The sequence below is a fragment of the Symphalangus syndactylus genome, chromosome 4 (assembly GCF_028878055.3).
Source record: "Symphalangus syndactylus isolate Jambi chromosome 4, NHGRI_mSymSyn1-v2.1_pri, whole genome shotgun sequence".
Classification (NCBI taxonomy): domain Eukaryota; kingdom Metazoa; phylum Chordata; class Mammalia; order Primates; family Hylobatidae; genus Symphalangus; species Symphalangus syndactylus.
This window is the reverse complement of record NC_072426.2, coordinates 139613026-139631213: the sequence shown is the minus strand read 5'-3', so window position 1 is coordinate 139631213 and position 18188 is coordinate 139613026. Positions and strand designations below refer to the sequence as shown.

Here is an 18188-nt window from a genome sequence, read left to right as displayed (position 1 = left end):
ACACTCTGCAAGATATTATCCAGGAGAACTTCCCCAGTCTAGCAAGTCACACCAACATTCAGATTCAGGAAATACAGAGAACGCCACAAAGATACTCCTCGATAAGAGCAACCCTAAGACACATAATTGTCAGATTCACCAAAGTTGAAATGAAGGAAAAAATGTTAAGAGCAGCCAATGAGAAAGGTCGGGTTACCCACAAACGGAAGCCCATCAGACTAACAGCTGATCTCTCTGCAGAAACTCTACAAGCCAGAAGAGAGTGGGGGCCAATATTCAACATTCTTAAAGAAAAGAATTATCAACCCAGAATTTCATATCCAGCCAAACTACGCTTCATAAGTGAAGGAGAAAAAAAATACTTAACAGACAAGCAAATGCTGAGAGATTTTGTCACCACCAGGCCTGCCCTAAAAGAGCTCCTGAAGGAAGCACTAAACATGGAAAGGAACAACCCGTACCAGCCACTGCAAAATCAGGCCAAATTGTAAAGATCATCGAGGCTAGGAAGAAACTGCATCAACTAATGAGCAAAATAACCAGCTAACATCATAATGACAGGATCAAATTCACACATAACAATATTCACTTTAAATGTAAATCGACTAAATGCTCCAATTAAAAGACACAGACTGGCAAATTGGATAAAGAGTCAAGACCCATCAGTGTGCTATATTCAAGAAACCCATCTCATGTGCAGAGACACATATAGGCTCAAAATAAAAGGATGGAGGAAGATCTACCAAGCAAATGGAAAACAAAAAAAGGCAGGGGTTGCAAACCTAGTCTCTGATAAAACAGACTTTAAACCAAAAACGATCAAAGGAGACAAAGAAGGCCATTACATAATGGTAAAGAGATCAATTCAACAAGAAGAGCTAACTATCCTAAATATATATGCACCCAATACAGGAGCACCCAGATTCATAAAGCAAGTCCTGAGTGACCTACAAAGAGACTTGGACTCCCACACAATAAAAATAGGAGACTTTAACACCCCACTGTCAACATTAGACAGATCAACGAGACAAAGTTAACAAGGATATCCAGGAATTGAACTCAGCTCTGCACCAAGCGGACCTAATAGACATCTACATAACTCTCCACCCCAAATCAACAGAATATACATTTTTTTCAGCACCACACCACACCTACTCCAAAACTGACCACATAGTTGGAAGTAAAGCTCTCCTCAGCAAATGTAAAAGAACAGAAATTATAACAAACTGTCTTTCAGACCACAGTGCAATCAAACTAGAACTCAGGATTAAGAAACTCACTCAAAACCACTCAACTACATGGAAACTGAATGACCTGCTCCTGAATGACTACTGCGTATATAACGAAATGAAGGCAGAAATAAAGATGTTCTTTGAAACCAACAAGAATAAAGACACAACATACCAGAATCTCTGGGAAACGTTAAAAGCAGTGTGTAGAGGGAAATTTATAGCACTAAATGCCCACAAGAGAAAGCAGGAAAGATCCAAAACTGACACCCTAACATCACAATTAAAAGAACTAGAAAAGCAAGAGCAAACACATTCAAAAGCTAGCAGAAGGCAAGAAATAACTAAAATCAGAGCAGAACTGAAGGAAATAGAGACACAAAAAACCCTTCAACAAATTAATGAATCCAGGAGCTGGTTTTTTGAAAAGATCAACAAAATTGATAGACCGCTAGCAAGACTAATAAAGAAGAAAAGAGAGAAGAATCAAATAGATGTAATAAAAAATGATAATGGGGATATCACCACCGATCCCACAGAAATACAATCTACGATCAGAGAATACTACAAACACCTCTACGCAAATAAACTAGAAAATCTAGAAGAAATGGATAAATTCCATGACACATACACTCTCCCAAGACTACACCAGGAAGAAGTTGCATCTCTGAATACACCAATAACAGGCTCTGAAATTGTGGCAATAATCAATAGCTTACCGATCAAAAAGAGTCCAGGACCAGATGGATTCACAGCCGAATTCTATCAGAGGTACAAGGAGGAACTGGTACCATTCCTTCAGAAACTATTCCAATCAATAGAAAAAGAGGGAATCCTCCCTAACTCATTTTATGAGGCCAGCATCATCCTAATACCAAAGCCAGGCAAAGACACAACCAAAAAAGAGAATTTTAGACCAATATCCTTGATGAATATTGATGTAAAAATCCTCAATAAAATATTGGCAAACCGAATCCAGCAGCACATCAAAAAGCTTATCCACCACGATCAAGTGGGCTTCATCCCTGGGATGCAAGGCTGGTTCAACATACACAAATCAATAAACGTAATCCAGCATATAAACAGAACCAAAGACAAAAACTACATGATTATCTCAATAGATGCAGCAAAGGCCTTTGACAAAATTCAACAACCTTCATGCTAAAATCTCTCAATAAATTAGGTATTGATGGGACGTATCTCAAAATAATAAGAGCTATCTATGACAAACCCACAGCCAATATCATACTGAATGGGCAAAAACTGGAAGCATTCCCTTTGAAAACTGGCACAAGACAGGGATGCCCTCTCTCACCACTCCTATTCAACATAGTGTTGGAAGTTCTGGCCAGAGCAATCAGGCAGGAGAAGGAAATAAAGGGCATTCAATTAGGAAAAGAGGAAGTCAAATTGTCCCTGTTTGCAGATGACATGATTGTATATTTAGAAAATCGCATTGCCTCAGCCCAAAATCCCCTTAAGCTCATATGCAACTTCAGTAAAGTCTCAGGATACAAAATCAATATACAAAAATAACAAGCATTCTTACACACCAATAACAGACAGAGAGCCAAATCATGAGTGAACTCCCATTCACAACTGCTTCAAAGAGAATAAAATACCTAGGAATACAACTTACAAGGGACGTGAAGGACCTCTACAAGAACTACAAACCACTGCTCAATGAAATAAAAGAGGATACAAACAAATGGAAGAACATTCCATGCTCATGGGTTGGAAGAATCAATATCATGAAAATGGCCATACTGCCCAAGGTAATTTATAGATTCAATGCCACCCCATCAAGCTACCAATGACTTTCTTCACAGAATTGGAAAAAACTATTTTAAAGTTCATATAGAACCAAAAAAGAGCCCACATCGCCAAGTCAATCCTAAGCCAAAGGAACAAAGCTGGAGGCATCATGCTACCTGACTTCAAACTATACTACAAGGCTATTGTAACCAAAACAGCATGGCACTGGTACCAAAACAGAGATATAGATCAATGGAACAGAACAGAGACCTCAGAAATAATGCCGCATATCTACAACTATCTGATATTTGACAAACCTGACAAAAACAAGCAATGGGGAAAGGATTCCCTATTTAATAAATGGTGCTGGAAAAACTGGCTAGCCATATGTAGAAAGCTGAAACTGGATCCCTTCCTTACACCTTATACAAAAATTAATTCAAGATGGATTAAAGACTTAGATATTAGACCTAAAACCATAAAAACCCTAGAAGAAAACCTAGGCATTAACATTCAGGCCATAGGCATGGGCGAGGACTTCATGTCTAAAACACCAAAAGCAATGGCAACAAAAGCCAAAATTGACAAATGGGATCTAATTAAACTAAAGAGCTTCTGCACAGCAAAAGAAACTACCATCAGAGTGAAAGGCAACCTACAGAATGGGAGAAAATTTTCGCAACCTACTCATCTGACAAAGGGCTAATATCCAGAATCTACAATGAACTCAAACAAATTTACAAGAAAAAAACAAACAACCCCATCAAAAAGTGGGCAAAGGACATGAACAGACACTTCTCAAAAGAAGACATTTATGCAGCCAAAAAACACATGAAAAAATGCTCATCATCACTGGCCATCACAGAAATGCATACCAAAACCACAGTGAGATACTATCTCACACCAGTTAGAATGGCCATCATTAAAAACTCAGGAAACAACAAGGTGCATGAGAGGATGTGGAGAAATAGGAACACTTTTACACTCTTGGTGGGACTGTAAACTAGTTCAACCAATGTGGAAGTCAGGGTGGCGATTCCTCAGGGATCTAGAACTACAAATACCATTTGACCCAGCCATCCCATTACTGGGTATATACCCAAAGGAGTATAAATCATGCTGCTATAAAGACACATGCACACGTATGTTTATTGCGGCACTATTCACAATAGCAAAGACTTGGAACCAACCCAAATGTCCAACAATGATAGACTGGATTAAGGAAATGTGGTACATATACACCATGGAATACTATGCAGCCATAAAAAAGGATGAGTTCATGTCCTATGTAGGGACATGGATGAAACTGGAAATCATCATTCTCAGTAAACTATCGCAAGGACAAAAAACTAAACACCGCATGTTCTCACTCATAGGTGGGAATTTAACAATGAGAACACATGGACACAGGAAGGGGAACATCACACTCCGGGGACTGTTGTGGGGTGGGGGAAAGAGGGAAGGATAGCATTAGGAGACATACCTAATGTTAAATGACGAGTTAATGGGTGCAGCACACCAACATGGCACATGTATACATACGTAACAAACCTGCACATTGTGCGCATGTACCCTAAAACTTAAAGTATAATAATAATAAAAAAAAACCAGTATCTATACAATGAAAAAAAAAAAAGAAGCACAACACTGATAGTAAATGAAATGGAAATACATTTAATATCATAATAAAATTGAAAATCTGGGAAAGTAGAAAGATATACTGAATTTATAATCGTTAATTTTTGCATTATATATAATTACATATTGCATCTAACATATGTAAAAATAAGAAACTGCAAATTCAGCATATGCAATATGTGTATATATACACATATCATATATACATACATACATATATGTATATACATACATACATATACATATATATACACATTACATATCATTGTAAGTAAAAAGGCACAGTAGAAAGAATTTAAATTGTAGAACACAGTAACTTGTTAAACGTCTAGGCTGTTTTAACCTGGAAAGGAGAGTCAGAAGCTTTAAACTTGGCCAACTCTCTAACATGTTCAGAAGTCTTAGAAATGAAGTAAGACAGGCAATATGCTATTATTATGCTATAAATATTCTTTTTGTGCAAAAAAGCTTAGCAGCCTCAAGATTTATGTATTGTGTATTCGATGTAGCTATAAACAAATGTTACAGTTATTGAATGATAAGCACTCATGTTTTTATTACTTGGGAAAAAAAAAGACCCCCATTTCAATTTCCATACACAGAAAAAATATCTCTTAAAATTGTCTCATGAAAAATAGTTTTATGGAACAGCTCAGATTTATTGTTTCAATTAAATTATGCATAGATTGCATTAATACATTAAGGTCATTCAAAGCTTATCACAAAGCCCACCAATATAGAGTAATCATCACAAAAGAACAGCTTTCAAGAGCTTAAGGTCTATGGGAAGATGAGATTTTAAAAATTGCCTCCTGCAATCTGATAAGCATCCTTTAAAAGTAATTTTGAAATAACAAATATTAGGCCAGGTGTGGTGTCTCACACCTGTAATCCCAGCACTTTGGGTGGCCGAGGCAGGCAGATCACGAGGTCAGGAGATCGAGACCATCCTGGCCAACATGGTGAAACCCCATCTCTACTAAAAATACAAAAAAATTAGCTAGGCACGGGGGTGGGCCCCTGTCATCCCAGCTACTCAGGAGGCTGAGGCAGGAGAATCGCTTGAACATGGGAGGCAGAGGTTGCAGTGAGCGTAGGTCATGCCCTTGCACTCCAGCCTGGGTGACAAGAGCGAAACTCTGTTCAAACAAACAAAAATCTGTAAACTTTTAAGTTTAGAATTTTAATAGGAGAACGAAACTGTTGCCTCACAGTCTTTAAATTGAACCCTTGCCTTAAGTCAGTAATAAAAGCAGCTATAAAATTATATCCTTACTTTTGCCACAACAATCACTCAAATGGATTTAAAATGCTTGCTTTGTACCAAGCTGTGAACACAGATCAACAAGATCTTAATGAGAAAATGGATGTGTTAACCTGCTTCAATTGGCCAGTGGTTTTAACAAACTGAAAATCCGTAAAATTGCAATTATTCTAAGGTTTCATTATGTTTAACCATAAAACACTAAATTTATCAATATTTAAGCTTTGTGTAAAACATAGACAGTTTCATATCTATGATTTACAAACAAGTTTCATTGAACACCAACTTACTAAACATCTCTTCCCAGAAGACCTTTTGTGAAGTATTTTGGGTTATTTCTGTTGCTTAGATTTGTATTTTAATTTATTTGTTGCATGGTTTTGTTGCTTCCTTTGAAAGCGTTTTTCAGTTGTTTTGCTGATCTCATTTCACAAGTAGTTAATGACTGGATCTCAACAATAAATGCCTTTGTGAATTTGCTACTGTGATTTTTACGGATTGTTACCTCACCTCTTAAAGTGGCTCATTTTCCTTTTCTTCTTTCATTCTCATTAGCAATACATCGATCATCAAGACACTGAAGTATACCATAATCGTAAGGTAAAAAAATTGCCTAATGTTACTGAAAGATAAACTTGGATTAACAATCGTTTGTGCTAAAGTAAATTTGATTTCAAAATATGACATGATGTTTCAGAGACACGTTCAAAATATAGCATGTCTTAACATGTTTTGCTAAAGTCAGAGTTTTATTTATGGGGAAATGTTGCCAAATACGTTTTTTTTCTAATGTGTCAGCTTATTTTTATCAGATACAAAAATAGTCACAAGTTCTATGTCTGATAAGAATTTTCATGGAAGACACAGAATGAGGCCTTTGGTAACACAAGCAGAAGAGGAATATGTTAGAATCATAATATTGAGAGACTCATAAAATCAACAGAAGACTAGAGAACAAGAATTAGCAAATGGTTAAAAACCAAGAGATTCCTGTAAGGCTCAAGAGATGCTCAGGAAGCTAAGCACAAGTACACTAAAAAATTTCAGTCCTGTTTGCTTCTACTAAGGATATTCTGCATTTTAATTGGTGTATGTAGGCCATTCACATTAAAAGTAATTATTAATATCTACTATATTTGTAACAATTTTCTATTTACTGTACTTGTTATTTATTTATTTTCTTTTTTAACCTCTCCCTGTTTTTCTGCCTTCTCTGGTTTTTAAATAAGATTTTATGTGATTTTTCGTAACTCGATTTTCTCTCTTCTTTAAAATAACAATATTTCATTTTAAAAATTATTTTAGCGGTTGCCAGAGAGTTCACAATGTATGTTTTTAACTAACCTAATTCCACTTTCAAATAACCTATTCTCCTTCACTGTTAGTGTAGTTTTCTTATTAGAGAGTATTCCCAAGTTTTTCCTAGGTAAAAACACTTTCAGCTTTTCATTTTTTCTCTCCATAGGCTATAATCATTCACTACCTTGTTACTAATATTACTTTGAAAAGTTCTGTATTAGATCAATTAAACATAAGGAAAAAAATTTACCTATATTCATTACTTCTCTGACATTATTCTTTTCTTTATGTAGATCTAAGCTTCTGATCTTTATCACTTTTCTTTTCCCTGGAGTACTTCTTTTAACCTTTCTTCCAGGGCAAGTCTGCTGACAATGAATCCCCTCAGTTTTGTTTCTCTGACAATGTCTTTATTTCTGTCTCACTTTCGATGAAAAATTTTCATGGATATAGACTTCTAGGTTGGTAGTTTTCCTCTTTCAACTCTCAATATTTCACTCAACTCTCTTGCTTGCATTGTTTCTATGAGAAGGCTAATGCAATTCTTACCCTTGTTCCTCTATTAGCGAGGTGTTTGTCTTGTTTTGTTTTTCTCTAACTACTTTCAATAGTATGATTTCAAGAGACTACTTTCAACCTGTCTTTGTTTTTCTGCAGTTTGAATACAATATGTTTATATGTAGATGCTTTGGTGTTTATTCATCTTGGTGTTTATTGAGCTTCCTGGATCTGTGACTTGGCTTCTATCATTACTTTTGAAAAAACTATGGTCATTATTAATTCGAATATTTCTTCTGTTCCCTATTTCTTCAGCTTCTGGTATTCCTAATATATGTGTCACATTTAATATCTTTGGAAACTGACTACAATTCTTGAATGTTCTGTTTTTATTATATTATTGTCATTATTTTTTAAATTGTCTTCGTATTTTAGTTAGAGAAGTTTCTATGCGCATATCCTCAGGTTTACTGATACTGTCCTCAGACATGTTCAGTCTACCGATGAGCCAATCAGAGACATTCTTGATTTCTGTTAAACTGGCTTTGATTTGTGGTTTGTTTTTATAGCCCTTTCCACTGTAATCTGTTATACCAGCGCCCTCTGTTGGTTTGGCGCTAAGGTGTGGGTGACATAAGTGTTCTATCACTGTATGATAAAATGTCAATATTTTCGTTTGCCCATGTCTGTCCTGTGACTTTCACAAGTGTTTTCTCCAGCGATATAGCTTCCTCTCTCCTCCCTACCTATGGCTAGACAGGAACGCTAGAGAAGGCTGGAGTTGGAACAGCACCCTATCTCTAGGTGGGATAAGACTCTGGTAAGTCTTTTTACTGGAGAGAGAAAAGGTTTTTGTTTTAGAGAATGCTCAGTATGACTCCAGTGACTGTTCCAGATAAGGTCTCAGCTATGGCTCTCTGGATTTGCCCATCAGTCTAGATTTCAGAATGGTGGTCTGAATTCAGAACTTGGGATCTCAGTTCTCAGATGGGTCCGAGAAAAATAGTTAATTTTCAGTGTTTCACCTTTTACTTATTGTAAGGTTGTGAATGATGGCTTTCCATTTTTTTACCGGCCAGAACTGTATATTTGTTGTTGAATGTTTTGTCTCTTCACAATGCTAAAAACTAAATGCTTGAGATCAAACCAGAAAAAAATGAATTAAAATTACAACAACAACAGAAAACATTGGTTATTTTCAATACACATGCTATCCTATTTTCCTTTCTCTTTTGGCAAGTCATATTTTGTTCCTGAATTAATCATACTGTTTCCAATTCATGTTTCCCCAGAAGCTACCAAGTACCTCATAGAAATATATTTGTGAGGAAGCCATCCTTCCCTCCCCTCACACATTTGAAGCACTTTAGACGAAGGCAGGATACATATATGTAGAATGGCTAATAAAAAATTGATAATCACACTTGTTATGAAAAAATAGAAAATATTTGAAACTTTGTTTTAAAACTTAGTTTAAATTATGCATATTCTATTATGTGATGTCTTAAAGCAGTTTTTCAAATTTTGTACATTGAAACAACAGTAATGTCCAAAGAATGACATTTGGAAAATAGGAGATTAAATACCAGCAAAACTAAACATCTCCCAACAGAGCCATGATATTTGACAGTTGTGAAATCTCTGAAGACATTTCAGTTTTATTTATTAGGTAAAGCTGTCACAGTTTATACACACCATGAAACTCCAAAGCGACTATTATCAAATGACAGTACAGCTTGACATATGTGAAGGTAGTTACAAGAGCACGTAAGAATTGATAAATCGTATTTAAAAGAAGAAAAATGAATATGAAATTATGGACAGTAAAGAAACTCTGAAAACACTGGGAAGAGTAATTATATTTTTGGGACACAATGTGGAAACATTCCCATCGTAATATTTTATATTAAATCAATTGTCTATTAAACAATTATCTCACCCTCTATGTATTGATAAGGGAGTCAATTGTTGAAAAGAAGGCGTAGTAAGTTTCCACTAATTAGATATTTTAAAAAACACAGCCTATTTTTTTAAATTCTACGTGAGTGCCCCTATAAAGGGTAAAGCCAGGGTTAGGAGTACAGAGAGCTTTTCTTAAGGGTACTATCCATCTCTTCTTGTTTATTTGTGGTCACTGCACTCCAAGGTCCTCAAACTGCCAGGTATTCCTATCAATTTCAGTTCCTGAAACATGTGTACATTCACTTCCTCAAACATGTGTAAATTCACTTCCTTTGTTTGCTTATTCATGAAGCTTCCTTCATTAAATAAAATTTCTGCCATTTTTTACCTAACTCCTAGTCTTTTCTAAAACTCAACTCATATACCATCTTTTGTAGAACATCTTCTCTACTGACTTCATTGTTAACTTAATAATTCCCTCACCGTACTTTTTGTTATCATACTATATATTAAGCTATGTCAAAAATAGTAACTGCTCAAATGTAAGAGCATGTGATGGGACAACTGGGTATTCATATGAAAAAGAATAAAGTTGTATCTCATGATGGTTAATACTGAGTGTCAACTTGATTAGACTGAAGGATACAAAGTATTGATCTTGGGTGCGTCTGTGAGGGTGTTGCCAAAGGAGTTTAACATTTAAATTAGTGGGCTGGGAAAGGTGACCCACCCCTTAATCGGGGTGGACACTATCTAATCGGCTGCCAGTGATGCTAGAATATAAGCAGGCAGAAAAACGTGAAAAGAGACTGCCCTAGCCTCTCAGCCCACATCTTTCTCCCGTGCTGGATATTTCCGGCCCTTGAATGTCAGACTCCAAATTCTTCAGTTTGGGAACTTGGACTGGCTCTCCTTGCACCTCAGCCTACAGATGGCCTATTGTGGAATTCTGTGATCGTGTGAGTTAATACTTAATAAACTCCCCTTTATACATATGTATCTATTCTATTAGTTTTGTCCCTCTAGAGAATCCTAATACATACCTTTACCTCACACTGTATTCAAAAGTAACTCAAAAAGGACCAAAGACTCAAATGCAAGACCTAAAGTATGGAACTCTTAGAAAAAAACACAGGAATACATCTTTGTGTCTTTGGATTGTCCGATAGTTTCTTAGTTAATCCACAAAAGCACAAGCAACAAAAGAAAAAACAGAAACATTAGGCTTCATCAAAATTTAAAAAAACCTTTTGTGTTGCAAATTATACCATCAAGAAAGTGGAAAAACAAACCTAGAGTCAGAGAAAATATTTTCAAATCAAATGTATGATAAAGCTCTAGATTAAATAAAGAACTATTACAACTCCTTAATTTAAAAATTCAATTATAAAATGGACAAAAGATTCAAATAAACATTTCTACAAAGTAAGCACATGAAAAGATGTGCAACATCTGTATAGTTTCCTATTGCTGCTGTGGCAAACTATCACTAATTTAGTGGCTGACAACTACACAAATTAATTAGCTTATAGGTCTAAAGCTAAGAAGTCCAAAATGGTTCTCATAAGGCTATGCTTCTTCTGGAGTAACGCTCCAGGGAAAACATCTATTTTATTGATTTCCAGCTTCTAGAGGCTGCCTGCATTCCTTGGCTTATGTCCCTTTCTTCTATCTTCAAACGAAGTCTCATAGTATTAATGTTGGTGCAAAAGTCATTGCTGTTTTTGCCATTAAAAGTAATGGCAAAAATTACATAAATCTGTCATAGTTTATACACACCATGAAAAGGGCAAAAATAGCAATTACTTTTGCACCAAGCTAATATCTTCAAATTTCTCTCTCTCTCTCCCTCTCTTTTGACCTTCATCTGACTCCCTCTTTCACATTTATAGGATCCACGTGATTACATGAGGTCCATCCAGGTAATCTAGCATAACCTCCTTATTGTAAGGTCAACTGATTAGCAACATTGATTCTTTCTGCAACCTTAATTCTCCCTTGCCATGTAAAATAACACATTCATAGATTTCAGGGATTAGGACTTGGGCATTGTTGAGGGCCCATTATTCTGTCTATCACATCATCATTAGTTTTTAGGGACAAGTGAATTAAAACCACAATGAGATACCACATTATACCCATTAGGATGCCATTATCAAAGAGACAGACAATAACAAGTAATGACAGTGATTTGGAGAAATTAGAACCTGCATGTTTTGCTGATGGAAATGTAAAATGCTACAGCCACTTCCAGTTTGACAGTTTCTCAAATGTCTAAACAGATTTACTACAGGACCTCAAAAACTATACTCCTGGGTGTTTATCCAAGAGAGTTGAAATATACATTCACCTCCCAAAAAAAGTACACAATTCATCATAGAATAATTATTCCTGATATATGAAAGCTGAAAATATCTCAAATGCCTGTTCGTTACTGAATGGATAGGTAAAATATGATATATTTATACACTGGAATGTTACTCAGCCATGAAAAGGAATGAAGGAAGCACTGATACATACCATAACATGGATGAACTTTTAAAACTTGCTAAGTGCAATAAATTAGATATAAAACACCATGTAAGATACAATTCCATTTGTAAGAAATGTCTAGTAACACAAATCTATAGATAAAGAAAGTAGATCAGTGGTTGCCAGAGGCCAGAGGTAGAAGCGATTAGAGGATGACTACTAAGAGACACAGGGTTTGTTGGGGCGGAATGATGAAAATATTCTGAAATTTGAAAGTAATAATGATTGCACAACTTTGTGACTATATTAAAACCACTGAATTGTACACTTTCAAATGATACATTTTATGGTATGTGAATTTTATCTTAATTTGAAAAAAATTGAAAAGCTCATGACACACATACCAAGCCCTGTGCTAAGGTGTTAAATACTTTTCTTATACCCTAGCTACTTAACTCTGACAACTACCTTTGATGTGATTGCTACTATTATTACTATCACTTTACAGGCAAGAAACCATGGGCAAAGCGAAAGTAAGTGACTTTTCCAAGGGCAAATAGCAAATAGGCAGGAGAAGAAAGAGGTGAGCCCTGGGATCTGGCTCCACAGCTCACTCCCTGAGTTGCACAGCTGTCCAGCTTCACTGTCAATGCAGAGGGGTTGTCTTACCAAACAAACTTTAGGTTTCTTGTTGCCAAAAGTTTTATGAGATTTGTGACCTCCAGTGTCTAGCATATGGGCAGTGATGTAACATGGACTCTGAAAGACAGGAGTAAGATTGTGTTATGACTATGACTGTGTGCCTGTGTTGATTACCAGCTGTATGATTTTGAGAACCTGAGGCACATCTCTAAGTAGCATAGGTATTTTGAATTGTTTTAACTAAGAAAATAAAGTAACTAGCTCAGAAAGCTGTTGTAAGTATTAAATGAGGTATATACAAAGAACCTGTTGCAGTGTTTGAGACTCATTCATATATTCATTCATTTATTCATTATTTCAGCAAATATTTATTGTGTGCCTACTCTTTGTGTCAGACACTCTTTTTAGTGCTAATGCTATATCATTAAGCAAACATAAGAATTCTTGCTGCTATAATACTTATATTCTGGATGGAGACATACAGAATATAATAAACACATAAACTACATTGTATGCTACTATATGTCAGGAGATTAGAAGTTCTGTAGAAAAATAAAATAAAGCGAGCAATGAAGATGCAGCATAAAAAGTATGTAGAAAGGCTGCGATTCAAATGAGAAGACATTTGAACAAAGGCTTGAAAGAGATAGAGTACATATATCTGGGTAGAGGAACAGCCGGTGCAAAGGTTTTGAGGAGAGAATGTATCTAGCATGTTTGAAAATATAAGGCTGGGCCGGGCGCAGTGGCTCACGCTTGTAATCCCAGCACTTTGGGAGGCCGAGGCGGGCGGATCATGAGGTCAGGAGATCGAGACCACGGTGAAACCCCGTCTCTACTAAAAATACAAAAAAATTAGCCGGGCGTGGTGGCGGGCGCCTGTAGTCCCAGCTACTCGGAGAGGCTGAGGCAGGAGAATGGCGTGAACCCGGTAGGCGGAGCTTGCAGTGAGCCGAGATTGCGCCACTGCACTCCAGCCTGGGCGACAGAGCAAGACTCCGTCTCAAAAAAAAAAAAAAAAAAAAAAAAAAAAAAGAAAGAAAATATAAGGCTGGTATGGCTGGAAGTGGGTGAGTAAGAGATGAAGAGTAAATAAGAGGTTCAGTCTGGAGGGTCACAGGGAGGTCAGGGCTTGTAAATGAATGTAGGTTTATAGGCTAGGCTTTATAGATCAAGTAAATAATTTTGGATTTGACTTTGAGTTAAACAAAGAGCCATTGGAGAGTTTTGTTTTGTTTTGTTTTTTATTAGAAGAGTGAATAACTTTCATTTTGGAAAGACTACCATGACTGCTATGTTGAGAATAGACCACAGAAAGAAGACAGTAAGAATAGAAGAGAGGCTAGTTAGGAAAGTACTGCTCATCCAGGAGAGTTAATGTGACTCAGCTGAGGAAGAGACTTGAGTAGGTGGTGACACATTGTGTGATGTTAGGCTATTTTCACAATACAGCCAACAGAATTGGCTGATATTTTGGATGGTTAGTGTGAGAATTATGAAAGGATTCAAAAATGCCTCTAGTGTTTTTAGCCTGAGCCGGGGAAGGATAGTGTTGGAATTAAGTGAGATAGAAGAACTAAGAATACAGCCAGTTTAATATGCAGCTCCCATCCCCACCCCTGGAAGGATAGTGGAATGCAGGCTCTAATAATAGTTAATGCATATTAAGTGCTTACTATGTGCCAGGTATTGTTCTAAATGCTTTACATGTATTAGCTCATTTAATCTTCACAACAAATACGATTATAATTCCAACTTTACAGGCAAGACTTATTTAAGGCCATGTGGCTAGTAAATGATGGGGATAGGATGAGGGATTTATAGCCAAGTAATCTAATTCCAGAGCCTGCATTCCACTGCTGACACCTTGATTTCAGACATCTGGCCTCCAGAACTTTGAGAGAGTACATTTCCATTGTTTTATATCACCATGTTTGTGGCAATTTGTTATAGCAACCATAGGAAACCACCCATTTGCTATCTGTGATAGACTAGAAGGTCCTTGTACAGGAACTGTGTTTTATTTATCTTTGTAGCCCTTCCTTTATCAATTCAGTATAGTGCCTATGATGTGCAGATACAATGGCAATGATATTGGAAAATAAAAGTGGAAATGGAAAACAAAACAAAACAAAACAAAAAAAGAATACAGCCAGTTAGGAAGAGAGATTAGGAGTTCATTTTAGAAAATCTTAACAAAATTTAACATTTTTGTACACATAAAGGAACAATTTAAAAAGAACATAGAAGTCGTTAGAATTATCTATCCGATATTTTGTAAACCTTAGGTGAATAAGTAAATATTTAACCATAATATTTCTTCAACTTAAGAAACCACTTAGCTTCGTAATACTTTCATAAGAGAGTAGTAATTTCATCTGAAGATAGAAAGCTGAGTTTATTAAAGCTTCTGAAGATGCTTTATTTTCTCCTACAAATATTAAGGTTTAATCCCACATACAAGAAGTTATGTTGAAAATGGATAAATAAGTTATGTATTACTCCTCAAGCTAACATGTATTACTATACCTTTTTCTTAGCACAAGTCATTTTGTAATGTAGCTATGGCAAGCTTACTGCAGCTTAAATTACATAACTTGAAAGTTACCTAAAAATTACTAATTTAGTTAAAGCAGAACTATGTTTGTGAAAAAGACAGGAAAATTAATTATTTTCATTTGTCTTAGTTTCTCATAACATATGACGAAGTTAGAGAAATGTTCCAGTAAGGGGTCACTCTTTCCTTGCCCAGGAAAATGCTATTATTAATTTAGCTATCATGGAATGTACAAATTAATGCAAAATGTCATTGCCAGAAACACCTGTACACTGTAATTGCTTCTGTATTATTTATAAACTACACAGTAAAAAATGAAGGAAGTAAACTAGAAACCATAAAACTATTGTGTGTAATAGAAGACTAGCAGACAGAATTATTTGATATGAGAGACATTTATTCATTCAACAAATACTGATGAGTGCCTATTATTTACCAGGTAACATTATAGATAAATGAAATTAAGGGATACAAAACAGTTCTATTGATAGAATAACATGGAGAAACAATTATTTTATCTCATTTTTTGTTGTATCAGTAGCAGCTATAAATCATTTGTTGAGTCAGATTTCTCCAATAATTAAACAACTTAATGGAACAAGTTCAGAAAGCAAATTCACCATCTTGATGTCTTAAACCTTTCTTAGAATAAGAGAGTTGAAAAATAACTCAAAGTTTCTTTGGGGATTAGACTTTTGTCCATTAAAATTAACATTAAAACCCAGTGCAATTCCAATGTAACTGACACAATCACAAACATTTCCTAAACAGGCCTTCAGGTAACTGAATGATTCCTGATGTGTTATACCTGGTGTATTCTTTTTAATGTCTTTAGGAGATTCTGATTAAAAATCAGTTGCAATAGTCAGGTTATTATTAACACATTAAGATAATCAAAGCTCCGTTTACTGAATTTCAGCCTCACATAGACAGTTGGAAGGATACCTGGCATGTATAAACATCTGGGCTCCAATGCTGTACTCTCGTACTTTTTTCTGTGACTGTTTTTGATCAAACAATTACTGTTGATTAAAGAGGCAAATCCAAAACTCAACCTTTGAAAAGTGCTTTTATTCTATCTTAAGCTATTCTTCGTAGCAAACTTTTATTTTCATTTAAAAATTTCGTAAGCAAAAGAATATTTTCCACACCTTTCTCCAAACTTCTTTTTTAAAATCTTAGCAGATTCTTCACAAAGAGAATAGTACTTTATCTCTATCTTAGCCTCACATCTAACTTTATAATACATATGACTCTATACTGAAACATTTGTTTATGCTATTCTACAAAGCCAGTTTTTATTTTTTCTCTAGATCTCACTTAATCCCCATATCTTAAGTTTTGACCATCCCCTTTCCAGAGTTTTCCAGCATGATCCCCCTATTGGGCAAATCTCTTCTGCCTTTCCATGTGCATGGGTATCCTTAGTATTTCTCTTTCTTGCCAATTTGCCTTTGAAATACATGATGTGACTGCCATTTTCATTTACTATCCAATCTTCCTGTCTCTTTCTGTTTAACATTGATCAGTTACTAAAGAGAGAAACCAAGTTTTGTCATTCTGCTTTATCAAATTCTTGAATACTGTTCTCAACTTTTATTCAGATGGTACATATGATGGAGATTGTGAGTATAGGAGGAAAGCCTTCATGTGGATGAAACCCTGACGATAAGGATGGGTTAACATTAGATGTAGAATTAGAAAACTGAAGATGAACTCATAATCTTGACAGTATACATCCTCCCACTTTATGATGGTAGAAGTGTCCCAAAAGTACCAGCACTACTAATAGTGTGCATCCACCAGTGCACATGCATATCCACCATGCCACCATGCAGATCATGGTTTATATTATTATTCAGCCAAAACCAACTGGACTCCTTGCAAGGTAGCTCTTTCCATGACTTGAGTCAGGAACCAGTTTTTACTCGTTAATGAAATAGAGTGCTCAATGTGTATTTCAAGATAACACATTAGTTCAGTGTCCTAATGAGTGGGACTAAAGGCACAAAGGTCCTTATCTCCCAGGACATGCTTGGTATTAACGTGGCATTGGTAATTTTTTGAAATAATAATAAATCAGGAAGGTACATTAGGTTGACAGGGAAATGAGTTATGCCCATTAATAAAACATTTAGTGAGAGAAGGAGAGAGGGAGGGGCAAGATCACGTGATAACCTAAGGTTTAAATGAAAGGATTAGGTTTAAGAGTCTTACTTCTCAAACAAGTAATGTGTATTCTGGTGGTCCCCAACCTTTTTGACACCAGGGGCCGGTTTTGTGGAAGATAATTTTCTCCACAGATGGAGGGGAGGATAGTTTTGGGATGACATTGTTCCACCTCAGATCATCAGGCATTACAATCTTATAAGGAGCACACAACTTAGATCCCTCACATGCGCAGTTCACAATAGGGTTCCTGCTCCTATGTGACTTGAATGCCACTGCTGATCTGACAGGAGGCGAAGCTCAGGCAGTAATGTTCACTCTCCTACCACTCACCGCCTGCTGCGCAGCCCAGTTTCTAACAGGACATGGACCACTACTGGTCCATGGCCTGAGGGTTGGGGACCAGTGCTCTAGAAAGAAAGCTGATCTAGGAAACATGAATCAGATATAAAATATTTAGGATCAGTGATAAAATTTTTTGAGAATTCACGTAAATAATATGATCTGAACTGAGAGGGTCTTTTTTCTTGGTGGGGAGGGGTTCTTTAAGATTACCTGGAAAGTATCATAGTAAGAAGGTTCTAAGTTCCAAGGTGGTATAAAATTGAACAAAGAAAAAGATAACATGGATTAAACCAATGGTATTATAGTTTAGAACACATTTTTGTTTAAGTATTTTCACATAATGTGGGTTTATTATTATTCAAAATATTAGGGAAATTTAAAAATCAGACAAAATAAGTGTCATTGCAAAATTAAGTTT

At 35.9% G+C, this 18188-nt stretch overlaps 1 long non-coding RNA gene across 1 annotated transcript in view; it reads right to left on the bottom strand.

The window, feature by feature from the left end:
• LOC129480345 (uncharacterized) overlaps window positions 1-18188 on the bottom strand; it is a 169539-nt gene that overhangs the window by 122559 nt on the left and 28792 nt on the right. The window contains exon 2 of the long non-coding RNA XR_008657000.2: window positions 12727-12816. This is a non-coding gene — a long non-coding RNA (uncharacterized lncRNA). The remainder of the gene's footprint in view (window positions 1-12726; window positions 12817-18188) is intronic.